General features: G+C 41.7%; 1 protein-coding gene across 3 annotated transcripts in view; it reads left to right on the top strand.

Moving 5' to 3' along the window:
* The first annotated feature begins 403 nt into the window (after positions 1 to 403).
* LOC115572928 (RNA-binding Raly-like protein) overlaps positions 404 to 12,725 on the top strand; it is a 47,301-nt gene continuing 34,979 nt past the window's right edge. Inside the window, exons 1-2 of one of the 3 annotated variants that reach the window (XM_030403437.1) lie at positions 410 to 553; positions 901 to 1,060. The gene's annotated coding sequence lies outside the window, so the exon portion shown is untranslated. Of the gene's footprint in view, positions 554 to 900; positions 1,061 to 12,725 lie in introns of all 3 variants that reach the window. The other 2 variants (XM_030403436.1, XM_030403435.1) reach the window with 2 other exon arrangements.

Raw genomic sequence — 12,725 nt, forward strand, 5'->3', positions numbered from 1 at the left:
CAGCCGTATCATAAAAACACTTTTCCACTCTTTTGTTCTCACTTTATTTGAAGCTCCACAGATCACAAGTTTATAAAGTTTTTCATCATGAAACCCTCAATTAAAAAATCATATTGATCATCTCCTCTGTTACACCAGGAAGTCACCTGAGGCGAACAGGTGCTCTTCTTAGCAGAATTAACCCCATACACCTCTCTCCTGTGACCCTCCTGGGTCACCGTCGGTGACACCATTTAGGACCCGGACCCTAGCTTGAACACCACAAAAAGAAGAAAAAAATAAAATAAATCAAAAAATCTATGACTTTGCCCGAAAAGCTCCTATCCATTACAGCCCCGGAATTGCCCACCGTGTGTAGCTACGAGAGAAAAAAAAAAGCTCGGACTGATTCAGAAACTCTGGCCAAACCCCGAGTCACATGACTCCAGCACCGGCAGCGACACAGAGCGCGGCGGGGACGCAGAGCCTCGGTATTTAGCAGCCTGCACAGCACCAGTCCAGCACCGCCACACGCCCAATTTCTTTTTAATTGAAAACCTTTTACTCCCGCTCGGTGAGTACATTTTCCACTGACATTTTCTTCTGCATATTTTTATCCTCTTTTTCTTCCTTTTCTTGTCTTGACTGTTGCGACGCGGGGGAAAAAAAAACAAAAAACCAAACATGTTTTCTCGTTTTCTGCATGCAATGATTGAGATCTTTGGATGCTGAGTGTTTTGTCGCTCCGGCGACATCCGCTGACAGATATCCCTCCGTGCTTGCGGACGCTCTTGATATTTTTTTCCCCCTCTTCCCCCTCTCTCTTCCTCTTCTCTCAACCCCCCCACCACCACCACCTCAGAGGCAGCTTCTTTACGAGCTCACTTGTTATAATCCCCGAAACCTTTTGCTCATTTCCAGGCTTTTTCCCCCTCCTCCTCTGTCATGGCTTGTTTTGGTGCGGTTTCGGTGCTTTCCTCTCATCCTGCAGTGTTTCTCTGGTGTTGGAGGCTGAACGTCTCTCAGGGCGCAAACATTACAGTTTTGATTTTCACCCTTGAGGATTTTGCTTTTCAAATAGGTGAGGAATTTGAACTTTGCTGGAGTTTGTTTTGGCACCTTCTTTGCACTTTCTTTCACGCAGCCTTTGCGAGCAAAACGGGAACTTTTTGCCTTCCAAGCTGAATTTCTCGGACAGAGCTGGATGTACATTGAATCCTCAGATCGTTTTGGGGTCCCTGAATGTCTCATACCTGTCTCTCAAACGCAACAGAATCACAATATGGCACCACTGAATACACTTTTCACCTTAAATCCATATTTTTCTGCTATTTAAGGATGAGAAAAGTGATGCCAAATGCCCCAAAATGCAGGGAGACTGCCCTCCAGTCCCCTAAGTTGCCTGGGAACATTTCAAACTATCTCTTAATGAATGCAAATCACTGCTGTGCAAAACAAAACAGATTCCTGCCAGTTGAACCAGACACAGCTGTTCTCCTCCGCCCCTGTTTCGCTCGCCACACACACACACACACACACCACACACACACACAAGCCTCGTTGCGTGTGTGAGTGATAACCGGCCGACACACTCAGACATCACACTCGGAAACTTAAAGGGGGCTGGATGTGAGGAAGATGGGGAGGGTTGGGGGGGGGGGGGGGGGGGGTGTCTTCAAGGCCTGGGTACATTATTATTTTTTTTGCAGCAGTTCATTATGCAAATCAGGCCGATAGATTTGATTAATAGTTTGACCTTCACATGCGGCCAGTGCTCACCCACAAACCTGCAGGCGACACGTTAAAAAAAAACCCCAAAAAAACCACACAAAAATCTCCTTCAATTAAGAGACAGGAGCAGGGAGACAAAAAAACAGCGATATAACCCTTAAAAAATGACCGCTGGCATCACCTCTATGAAAAAATCCTTGAGCAAAGTTTGTTTTTATTTTAAAGGGAAACGCTTTCAAGACAAATAAAAACCTCTTTTCAGTCATCCCTGGGAGAGAAAGATACGGGTGAAGGCATCTGACAGCTATTCCAGCCTTCCGACTTTTGCAGGTTCAGGGAACAGGTGGGGGAAGCGGAGCATGAAATGTGCTGCTACGCAAACAATACTTATCTCTCACTCGGGATGAAGTGGGAGGCTGGGGCGCCGGAATAGCCAGCCCGTATATACGCATGCACTGAATCACTGAACGAGCCCGGAGAGGGAGGGAGGAAGGAAGGAAAGGCAGGAGTAAAGTTTAGCCAGGCATTTCCGGAGCGGTCAGTAATCTGTCTTTTTCGTCGTTTGCGTTTCTGCACCCGTGGGCCGGGATGATCATTGACCCCCCTCTGCAGGTGTGCGGTGTGGGCTGTCTCAAAAAGCCACGCGCCACGGAGTCCATCTTCGGTGAGATACGGATGAAAAAACGTTTGAGAGCCGCGCCGGGCTTTTCGGGCTATAGGTCAAAGAAGAGATTAGGCGAGCTCGCTTCTCTCTGTCTCTTTTTTTTTTTTATCACCCTGCATGTGAAAGATAACCGGAGAGAGAGAAAAAAAAACAGATGAGTGAGTCAGACAAACAAAACAGGAGGATGGTGTGTGCGCGCGTTCGTCTTACAAAAAAAAAAAAAAAAAAAAATGCATCAAAACTCTTGGAGCACACACGCGTATGACACCCACCTCGCTCGGAGCAGTTCTGCGTTACATTACGCATGTGGAAATAACCCACCGCTCCCCGTTACATCTCCTATTCTTGGCTCTGAATGTCCTGTTCCACATCTGCATTAGTCACATTCAACAAAATTCTTTTCTTTCAATACTGTCTTTTTCAGCCGTTCTTGGACGAACAGCAGCCACAGTATACGCGTGCACCTGATGCTCAGTTGTGTTGCGAGGCATGCCATTAGCCTCGCAGCGTCAGTGTCTCAGCACCGCGGCCAGCTCCCTTTTATTCTCCATTCAAAGAGATAGCAGGTTGATTTCAGCACCGTGGACAGCTGCCAACACTTTATTGCTCTGGCAGCTGGAGCCGGCTGATTCCTGCCTGGAAGTTCGGAGCGTCTCTTCTCAGTAACCCCTGCCCTCTGCACGGCGCCCGTCTTATTCAGAGCTATTTAAAGCCGTGCCACCCCCCACATTCAAAAGGTTAAAGAAGAGGTTGCACCCCAGATAAGGAAGCAAATGATAATACTGTCTCAGAGCAAGCTCCTGTATAATTTAAAGCCAGCTGAAAAAAGCTCAATTGAGTCTCCTTTTCAGAGTGGAGCTGGAATGTTGTAGGGGGAGATATGCAGGTGTGCAACAGGTGTGTGTGTGTTGTCATTCAACTAAATGACAGTGTAGGTTCTCACTGAATGAAGCCATCATCTTCATCCACATCAAAAGGATCCACAGGACTCACTCAGACAGTTTGATCCAACAAAAGAAAATGTGGCACGGAGACATTGTTCAATTTCAAAGGTTATTAATCAGCAAAGCAAAAACGGTTAGACAGCTAGAGGTAAAAAAAAAAAAAAGTCTGTTTCACTCTCCTCTAGCCCGACTGCCCTGAGGGTGACCACCTGGTAACCATGGTAACCAATTATGAGGTGTATTTTGCTTACAGACAACAGATCTCATCAATGTGCATTTCTTCACACAACAGATTTGTTGAAACGTAACTTCCTTTGGTTTTATCTTGTGATGACAATGTGCTTAAGCTCATTAGGATTTAGGCACAAAAAAACCACAGAGTTAGGCTCAGGAAAAGGTCATGTTTGGGCTTCAAATACCTGTGTTGGTCACCACAAACATGGCTGGAAATTTAAAAAATGAGCCGCAGTCACCGGTCCCTCTCATCTGTAACTCCATCACCGCCCCCTCCGCATCTCTATCTTCTCATCTCAGTGGTTTGCAGAAACGTTGACAGCCAACATTTTTATCCTAACGACGGGGCTGAAAAACCACAAATAGGATTACTGACTGGTGTAAATGGCGCTTGATGATATTTGGTATGTTTGCTTTCAGCTGTAACGCTTGGACCCCACCTACTGCGACCGAAAACAGTGAAAATACAGTAAACAAAGTTAGCGAGTGAGCAGAGGAGTGGGAAAAAAGAGACCAAGGCTGAGAATCATCAACTCCAGGAATCTTCTGAAAAACAAAACAAAATGTTTTAACATTTTCTGCCAATAACATCCAGTTTAACAGAACACATCTGGAAAATGACACTGGTGACACGTGCCTTCATGAGTCAGTCCCACATTTACTTTGAGTTAATCCCGTTTTCATCCTGCTGTTTTACTCACTAGAGCACCAATTATGTATTAATCCACAGCCATAATCCTCCATCCTCTCCTGGTTCAATAGCAGGTGCCAAAAACGACAGTGCCCAGCTGCTTTAGGATTCTTCTGAGCCCTTTTTAGAAAAAATTGAAACTGTATATTCAAGACCAGTTTTATAATGATTCATGTTTTCAGGAGGAAGTAAAGTAAAGGGCCATAGAAAGGCTGAGGGAGACAGACTTACACATTGTTGGTTTTGGTCTTGGAAAAAAAGAAATTATAGTTTGTTTAACGAGAACTGGAATATGCCTCGACGGTATTTATTATGTGAATATTGTAGTGGATCGTATTACGGCTGCTTTGAAACACTTGCGAATAAATAAAGAAACCAGGCGTCCAGTAGTTCAGTGCCTTTATCTTTCTTACTGAATCTCCCTTGGATGTTTATTTACATTCAAATTAGCATTGTGTTTAGTGTTTACCAGTTTAGATGTACTGTGTGTTCACCCTTCTGTCGCTGTGTCGACAAAATCTATCTCTTATCTGCTATACGCTAAACCGAAAACACCATCAGCTGGTAACGTTTTATGCCGGAGACGCTTTTTTTTTCCCATTGAAATTGCAAATTGTTCCTCAAACGAAATAAGAAATCAGTTCTTAGTCATGTTGTTTTTTAGTGCTCACACCAAGGAAACCCCACCTCTGCACATATCCGCCTCGGCTTCCTGCAGGCATTTCATTCGGACCCTCCTCCCCGTGTACGAGCCCACTTTCGACCTTTGACCTTTCACCCTCACTGTTAGTCAAATCATTAGCTCGCTCCACAGCCCGCTGGTGCCATAAAGCAGGAACCAGCTAATTACTCACAGCTCTAGTGACCCAGTTACTTTAGCCTGGTGGAGCAGGGTGCTATATTTGGCAGTCACACAAGAGGAGAATTAAGGAAATGGAGAAATATGTCCGTGCCAAGAGATATGGGGAAGCGTTGCATATGTTCATTTGCCCTCGAGCGGCGCTGTGGACTCCCCTGCTACATCAGCAGGTGGAGTCTTTTTCTCGCTCTTTCCTTCAAGTGCACATATTGATGCAAGGTGTAATCCGTAGTGTTTTTCTCGGCAGTGCGAGAAATGGGAAAGTCTCCAAATAAAATAAAGAATGAACTTTTCAGAAGGCTCAGACGGCAGCAGCATGATGCACGGTGATGCAACAGAAAGTCTCTGAAGCCAAACAGTTGGCGGAGGCGGCAGGTGGAAATACAAACAGGGTTAAAAATGTTCCCTTGAAACGATAAAAGTCCCTGTGGGACCGACGGAGCGAAATCTAAAGCGCTGTTTGTCAGAGGTTTCACACATACTTTACTCAAGTACAAGTACAGATGCTTGTGTAAAAACAGACTGGTGGTAGTAGAAGAACTGATTCAACGTCTTTACTTGAGTAGAAGTAATAAAGTACAGATGTAGCTTACAGTAAAAAAGTCAAAAATGTCCTTCTGAGGGACATTCTTGCTGGCCATTTTTGTGCAAAGCTAACTGAACCTCACGCCATATTAATTTGAATATAGGGCTGGACCCAAATATTTGACTTATCGGATATCTGTTTGATGGCTGGGTATTCGTTTTTCAGGTTTTGGATTCAGATTTTTGAATTTTTGCTTCAAAACGGCTGTTATTATACCTTGTTTAACCAAACAAACTGCTGGGGGGATTATAAACATGAATTAAACACACCAAACCTTTTGGAAAATGTCTTTTTATTATTTAACAAAATAACAATAGAAACAACAATACTGTAGGATAGCAGGATCCTTAAAAATAAATGCTTTTGATTAAATGATGAAACATATGTTGCACAGCCATGCCGTCCATCTCAGTTGAGAAGAGAGAAATGTCGGGCCGAGTCCTTCAAAAGTCACGCTCAGCACACACTCCTCCCAGAACCGAAGCTTTGAATATTCGCTGTTGATTAGTAATAATGCTGCTGTGTATAAATGCACCAGAAAGATAGTTGATTGTTGAGTCTCATGTCCAGGACTTCAAATACTGACACTTTGGGTCTGCAAAGCAACAAAAAGACACTAAGAAGCCTTTTCTCCCCATTCGAGTCTGTTTTCGTCTTGTTATGTTGAAATCAGTCTTGTGATGCTGGGAAGGCGTCGCGCAGGGACACAAAATAAATAAGAATCCTCCATTACTCCCCTTGAATCAATTTAAAGGTTAACTACACTAATTTTCCACAAAACAGGACGTTTACAGGTCTTGAGGAGTCCTAATAAATATGTGAAGAAAAAGTATTAAAAGGGTTTTCGTAGCTCCAGTGGAAGCTGCAGTTAATCACTCAGTGACTAAATTGCATTGTGGGTAATGTAGGCACCAGAGTGTGTGGAATTAGCTGATATCTCTGCTTCTGCTGTATTGGTTTTGATCATCTATTTTTAAACTATCTATAATGAGACGAGTGGACTGCTTTTCAAAACCCGGTGCCTACTTTACCCACAATGCAGTAACGGTACATAATACCGGGTGACATCACTGGGGGAATAAAACTGGAGCCAGAATAGACTTTATATTATTTTATTTTATTTTTTACATGTGCAGTATAACTCCTCAGGACCTGTAAATACACTTTAATGTGAGAAACGTCACCCTTTAAGTTCAGCGATAAAGTATTTGCCATCACAATAAGTTGCTCTATGGCACATATCACCTCTGCAAGTGTTTACGAAAGCAAACAGTTTGAGATGTCCAACTGATACACGCTGACCTCCAGGATCAGGTGTGTGATGTCTTATAAAATCAAGCAGACAGGCCCCGATTACAGAAACAATCAGCCCCGCCTGTTATTGAAGGATACAAGATAAAACGTCTTGCAGAGATACGGCTCCTTCCCATCTCACTGTATAGGTCACATTGTGCTCTTATCTGCCTGCTGTCATCGCCCGGTCGAAGCTATAGGTTCCCCAACATCAGATTATGGTACAACTCATTTTAGGTGCATGATCGTCTGCCCCTCAGTCTCCACGCTTCACAGAGCCTCCGTAAATTCTCACCGGGGGGGAGGAAGAGGAGAGATAAAACTGATGGAAATTGCAATGTACTTTCTATACAGGAGCCCTGCATGAGCGTAGAGACCTGTGGGCTCCCACACGGTGAAGCGTCGCCTCACACTTCAAAAAGTCAGTTTATTAAAGGTATGAAAATATGTAAATGATAAGAGGCTGATGTATGAAAGGATAGCCATAGAAATAATTTATAAGCCAGCGCCACATACCTACAGCATGATGTGCGCCTGCGTTTTTTTCCCCCCCATCTTTGATATTCTGTGTGAGGCCCAGCTCTAAGCTCCTTGAAGATGATTGGCATTGCAAATGTCTTTTTCCCCCCTCTTTTTTTTTAGAAGTTCACACCCTTTTATTTCCCTCTCTGCTACTCCATCTCTCTCCTTTTGTTGCCATCCCCCCCCCCCTTCCTTCTCCAATTCAAACTCAAGACAGGTATTATGCAGGAGGTAATGGGGTGTGGAAATGGAGGAAAAACAAGAATAGTTGTTGACAGTCATCCTTCCTTGTTAAGATCCACCGCAAAAAAATGAAAAGAAAATGCAGGTACTGGAGTAAACAGGCTTTAAAACGGCAAAGCGAGTTGCTCATTACACGCGGGCAAAAAAACAAAACAAAAAAAAACAGCTATTCTCTATCTTCTCTGCACCGTTAGCCAGTATTTACTGTACAAGTCCTGCAGGAGAGATTAAATTCCAGTGGGCTCCTCTGGGCTGGGAGCAGAATGGCCCAGCAAGGACCTCTATTCATTAAGCTCTTAATTGCTAATTGAGGTCTTTGAATGATTCAGCAATAGCTGCTGCTGTTGGGGCATTAGCTGAGTAATTTATGGCTGCGAGGGGAAGCAGGGAAAAAAATTGAACGAGGGCACGAGAGTGTTATTAAAAAGGACATCGGTGCCCGCACAGCGCTGTTATTACACAACTACCTCGTGTTAACTCTCAGAAAACGGCACAATTGCTCTTTGTTGTGTTATGAAATTCATTATGTTCTGTGATTAAATACCGCTCAGTAATAATGCATTTTGACCCGCCACCTCATGCAATCTTAATTTAATATTTTTTGATTAAGCGTGTTGTTTTGTCTTCAGGGGGAGTTCTACATTTGTTCCTTCTTTTGTCTGTTGACAAATGGAAAAAAAAATTGTTGGTCAGGTCAGCAACAGTCATTATTCTTTCTATGAAATGTCCCAGAGACTCTGTCACTGAGTGATTTTAGCTGCTATTTTCAGCTTTTTATATTTTTCACAGCAGCATTTTGATAAATCCTCACTATTTTTATGCTGCATAGATTCTTGTGAAGCAGCAGAACGGCGAAATATAAACCAGTAGCATCGTAAATTTTGACTGTATAGAAGTATAATTAGATTTCAGTCCACATTTATGATCTTGTAATGTGTTTGGCTGTGAGGCAAAAGAAAAGCTGGCATGATATGAAATGTACGGCCATTATGAAAATGCAGCTAGATTTTAGCATAGTTAGCATGAAGACTGGAAGCAGGAGGGAAGAAGCTAGTGGTAAGCCTGTCTCATTAAACTAAGACTTATTGCTTTTACTCTGCGTTTTTTTTTTTTTAAATACTAATTAATCAACTGGGATATAAAGTTTTATTAATAAAGCTCAGAGGTGCTTGTCAGAGGATATTTTACCTTTGGACAGAGCTATATGTAGGCTAGCTGTTTCCCTTGAGCTGTTTCCAGTATGCTAGTTAAGCTAAACTTCTACTGACTCTAGCTTCATATTCAGCATGCATTTTTAAAAGTTTCATATCCAGCAAGTGTAAAAACAATAACTGGCTTAATATGAAGATTTGTACCACGTCCAGTTTGTAGGCTATAAAACAGCCTACAGCCTAATGTTAACTTAGCGTTTGAGACTGAACACAGGCAGAAATGGTCAATAGTTAGCTAGTGGTTAGTCTGGCTCGTGCAGCCAAATCTTTTTGTTTTTATACTGCATGTGTTAGTGCTTGTAGGAGGATATTTTACCTTTGGACAGAGCTAAATATAGGCTAGTTGTTTCCCCTGAGCTGTTTCCAGTATGCTAGCTAAGCTAAAGTTATCCTGACTCTAGCTTAATATTTAGCACACACATGTAGTGGTATCAATCTTCTCACGACGGCTCAGTAAGAGCAAAAACAATAAAAAAGATTGGTAGCTACTACTTCCATGTCCATCCATCACATATGAAACTATAGCCAGATGTTAGTTAGTGTTAGCATTGAGACTGAAAGCAGATGGCAATGGTAAGAGCTAGCTGGTAGTTAGCCTGGCTTGTAAAACCAACCTTGATGTTTTTACATTGCATTTGTTGATCAAGATTAAACAAATTACGTATAATTTGTTATTAGTAGGGCTCAAGGTGCATTTAGACAGAGATTTTACATGTATTACAAGCTCCATGTAGGCTAGCTGTTTCCTCCTGTTTCCAGTAGACTAGGCTATGCTTAGCGAAGCTAATTGCCTCTTCTTGCTTTCACTTCATAATTAGCACACAAACACAAGAGGCTTTAGCTTTATATTTAAACTGTGATTTTTGCACAATTGTACAAATTAAACAATATATAAAGTTTTATTAACAGATCTTAGACATGTCTATAGATGGAAGTTTTACATCTGGACAAAGCTATATTCACTGTTTCTTCCTGTTTCAAGCAAGCTAAGTGGCTCTACTTCACATTTACACTGCAGTATTTGTACTATTAAAACCTACGGAAGAGGATTAGGGCCACATGTGAATTTTTTTTTTAGTTCTGACTTTAAAGTCAGAATTCTGAGAAAAAAGTCAGAATTCTGAGAAAAAAGTCAGAATTCTGAGATTAAAGTCAGAATTCTGACTTTTTTCTCAGAATTCTGAGATTAAAGTCAGAATTCTGACTTTTTTCTCAGAATTCTGACTTTAATCTCAGAATTCTGACTTTTTTCTCAGAATTCTGACTTTTTTCTCAGAATTCTGAGATTAAAGTCAGAATTCTGACTTTTTTCTCAGAATTCTGAGATTAAAGTCAGAATTCTGACTTTTTTCTCAGAATTCTGAGATTAAAGTCAGAATTCTGAGATTAAAGTCAGAATTCTGACTTTTTTCTCAGAATTCTGAGATTAAAGTCAGAATTCAATTTTTTTTTTACATGTGCAGACTTCTGACTTTTTTCTCAGAATTCTGACTTTTTTCTCAGAATTCTGACTTTAATCTCAGAATTCTGACTTTAAAGTCAGAATTCTGACTTTAATCTCAGAATTCTGAGAAAAAAGTCAGAATTCTGACTTTTTTCTCAGAATTCTGACTTTTTTCTCAGAATTCTGACTTTAATCTCAGAATTCTGACTTTTTTCTCAGAATTCTGACTTTAATCTCAGAATTCTGACTTTAATCTCAGAATTCTGAGAAAAAAGTCAGAATTCTGACTTTAATCTCAGAATTCTGACTTTTTTCTCAGAATTCTGACTTTAATCTCAGAATTCTGACTTTAAAGTCAGAACTACAAAAAAAATTCATGTGTGGCCCTAATCCTCTTCCGTATAAAACAAATGGGATATAACGTTTTAAAAAATAGATATGTAGGGGTGCTTTTAGGTGGATTTTTTTTTTCAATATGTAGCTATACGTAGGCTAGCTGTTACATATGCTCAGCTAAGCTAAACTTCTCCTGGCTCCAGTTTCATAGTTAGTGCACACTGATCGGCTATCACCTGTCAACAAGAAGGCACATTATTACCCAGGCACCTGTTAACTCCCAAGAATCTGTTAAATCATCCTTTTTTATGGCTTTTTCAATTAGGTTGTGTTTGATTCATTGTGTTGTGCGATTAAAAAAACATTCAGCCATAATTTACCCTTTACTCCAGCCATAGTTTTTGATTAAACGTCTTATTTTGTCCTTGTGGCAGTTCAGCTACATTTGTACTGATGTTTTTTTCTTTGAATAAAACTGACAAATTGTAGCAGTCAGGTCAGCTATAATCATTTCTTGCTATGAAATGTCCCAGAGGCTGTGTCATTGAGTGATTTCAGGCACTATTTTCAGCCTTTATATTATTCACCGCAGCATTTTGATAGATCCTCGCAATTTATACTGCATATGTTCTCACATAGCAGCAGAAAGAAGGAAAGCAACCCGTACCTGCACCGCAGAGTTGTTCGTAAATTTAGACTGTATAAAAATGTAATTAGATTTCGGTCCACATTTATTCCCTTGTAATGCGTTTGGCTGTCATTCAAAAGAATGAGGCAAGAAGAGAAAACTGGCGTATTCTAGACCATGTTCATTCTCCCTTACAGACATATTTTTTTTTCCAGGGAGACAGTAAAAGTTGAGACTTAGTTCCAGAGATATCTGTCTCCTGAGCCTGATAAGGCAGAAGGTAACGTGTCGATGACGCGGGCTATGAAGACGCCTGCACATTAAACTCAGCCTTACAGTTGAGGTTTGATGCTTTCAGCAGTGCACTGTCAACTCGCTTAAGATAAAATGCTGCAGTGCAACATTCAAGCAGCGGAGAGTGAGTGTGGCCTGAATGCATCCTTCACATCCCATACGTATTTGTCATTTTGGATGAAGAGTTTTCATCTTTTCTCCTCAGACGGGGAGCATGAGTCAGTGAGGGGAGATCAGGGAGAAAGGAAGTGCTAAAATGATTACTTTCACCAGTTCCTCGCTTCTTTATCTCCGGGAAATTCAGACTCTGAAGCCCCTGACAGTCGGTGTGAAAGGACCAAAGAGGATCCGTGAAATGCTTACACTTGGAACCTCTGCAACACAGGAGGATGCCGTAGACGAAACATCCCTGTCGAGCTTTCATGTCTCTGTCATAAAATGAGACGTCTTCAGAGATAAACAAAACGTCTTTGCGTGCGGAAATGTGCGAGTGATGAGCTGGGTAACAGCTTCACCCATGCATGAAGATGTTATTTAGCATTAATTTCTGGAGCATTAAGCGTGCCAGGCTGAATCCAAACCCCTCTCTCTCCCCTCCTGCCTTGCCCATCAGGCTGCTTTGAATTCAGAGTGAATGTGTTTTCTGGCCTGGGACGTTTCTACCAGCATTTGCCAGCAGTTATGCCACATGTTCTTCTTAAAAGGCTTTGAGGATCTTAGAGACTCATGAATATTGTAAAAGAATCATCTTTGAAGTCTCTATTTTCCATTTTGAATGAGCTAGAGGAATAATGTAATGCACTTCTTCTTGTGACCATTCTCATTAAAAACATGTAATTTAGGGCAATTGACAAAATGATTCTCGAGCACCTCTGGGGCGTTAATCTACAGTGATGCATGTGGAGAAAGTGAGGCTGAAAGCTTATGAATTCCTCAAGGCTTTCGGCCATAGATTGCCTGTAGTTATATTTTTCCCCGCAGCTGCAGCCTGTGGTTATTTAAAGCATGAGTTCAGTGGTTGCTCAGTGACAATTTGATGCTGTCAGCTGCTAATAGAAGTTTGACA

The sequence above is a fragment of the Sparus aurata genome, chromosome 21, assembly GCF_900880675.1.
Source record: "Sparus aurata chromosome 21, fSpaAur1.1, whole genome shotgun sequence".
NCBI classification, from domain to species: Eukaryota; Metazoa; Chordata; class Actinopteri; order Spariformes; family Sparidae; genus Sparus; species Sparus aurata.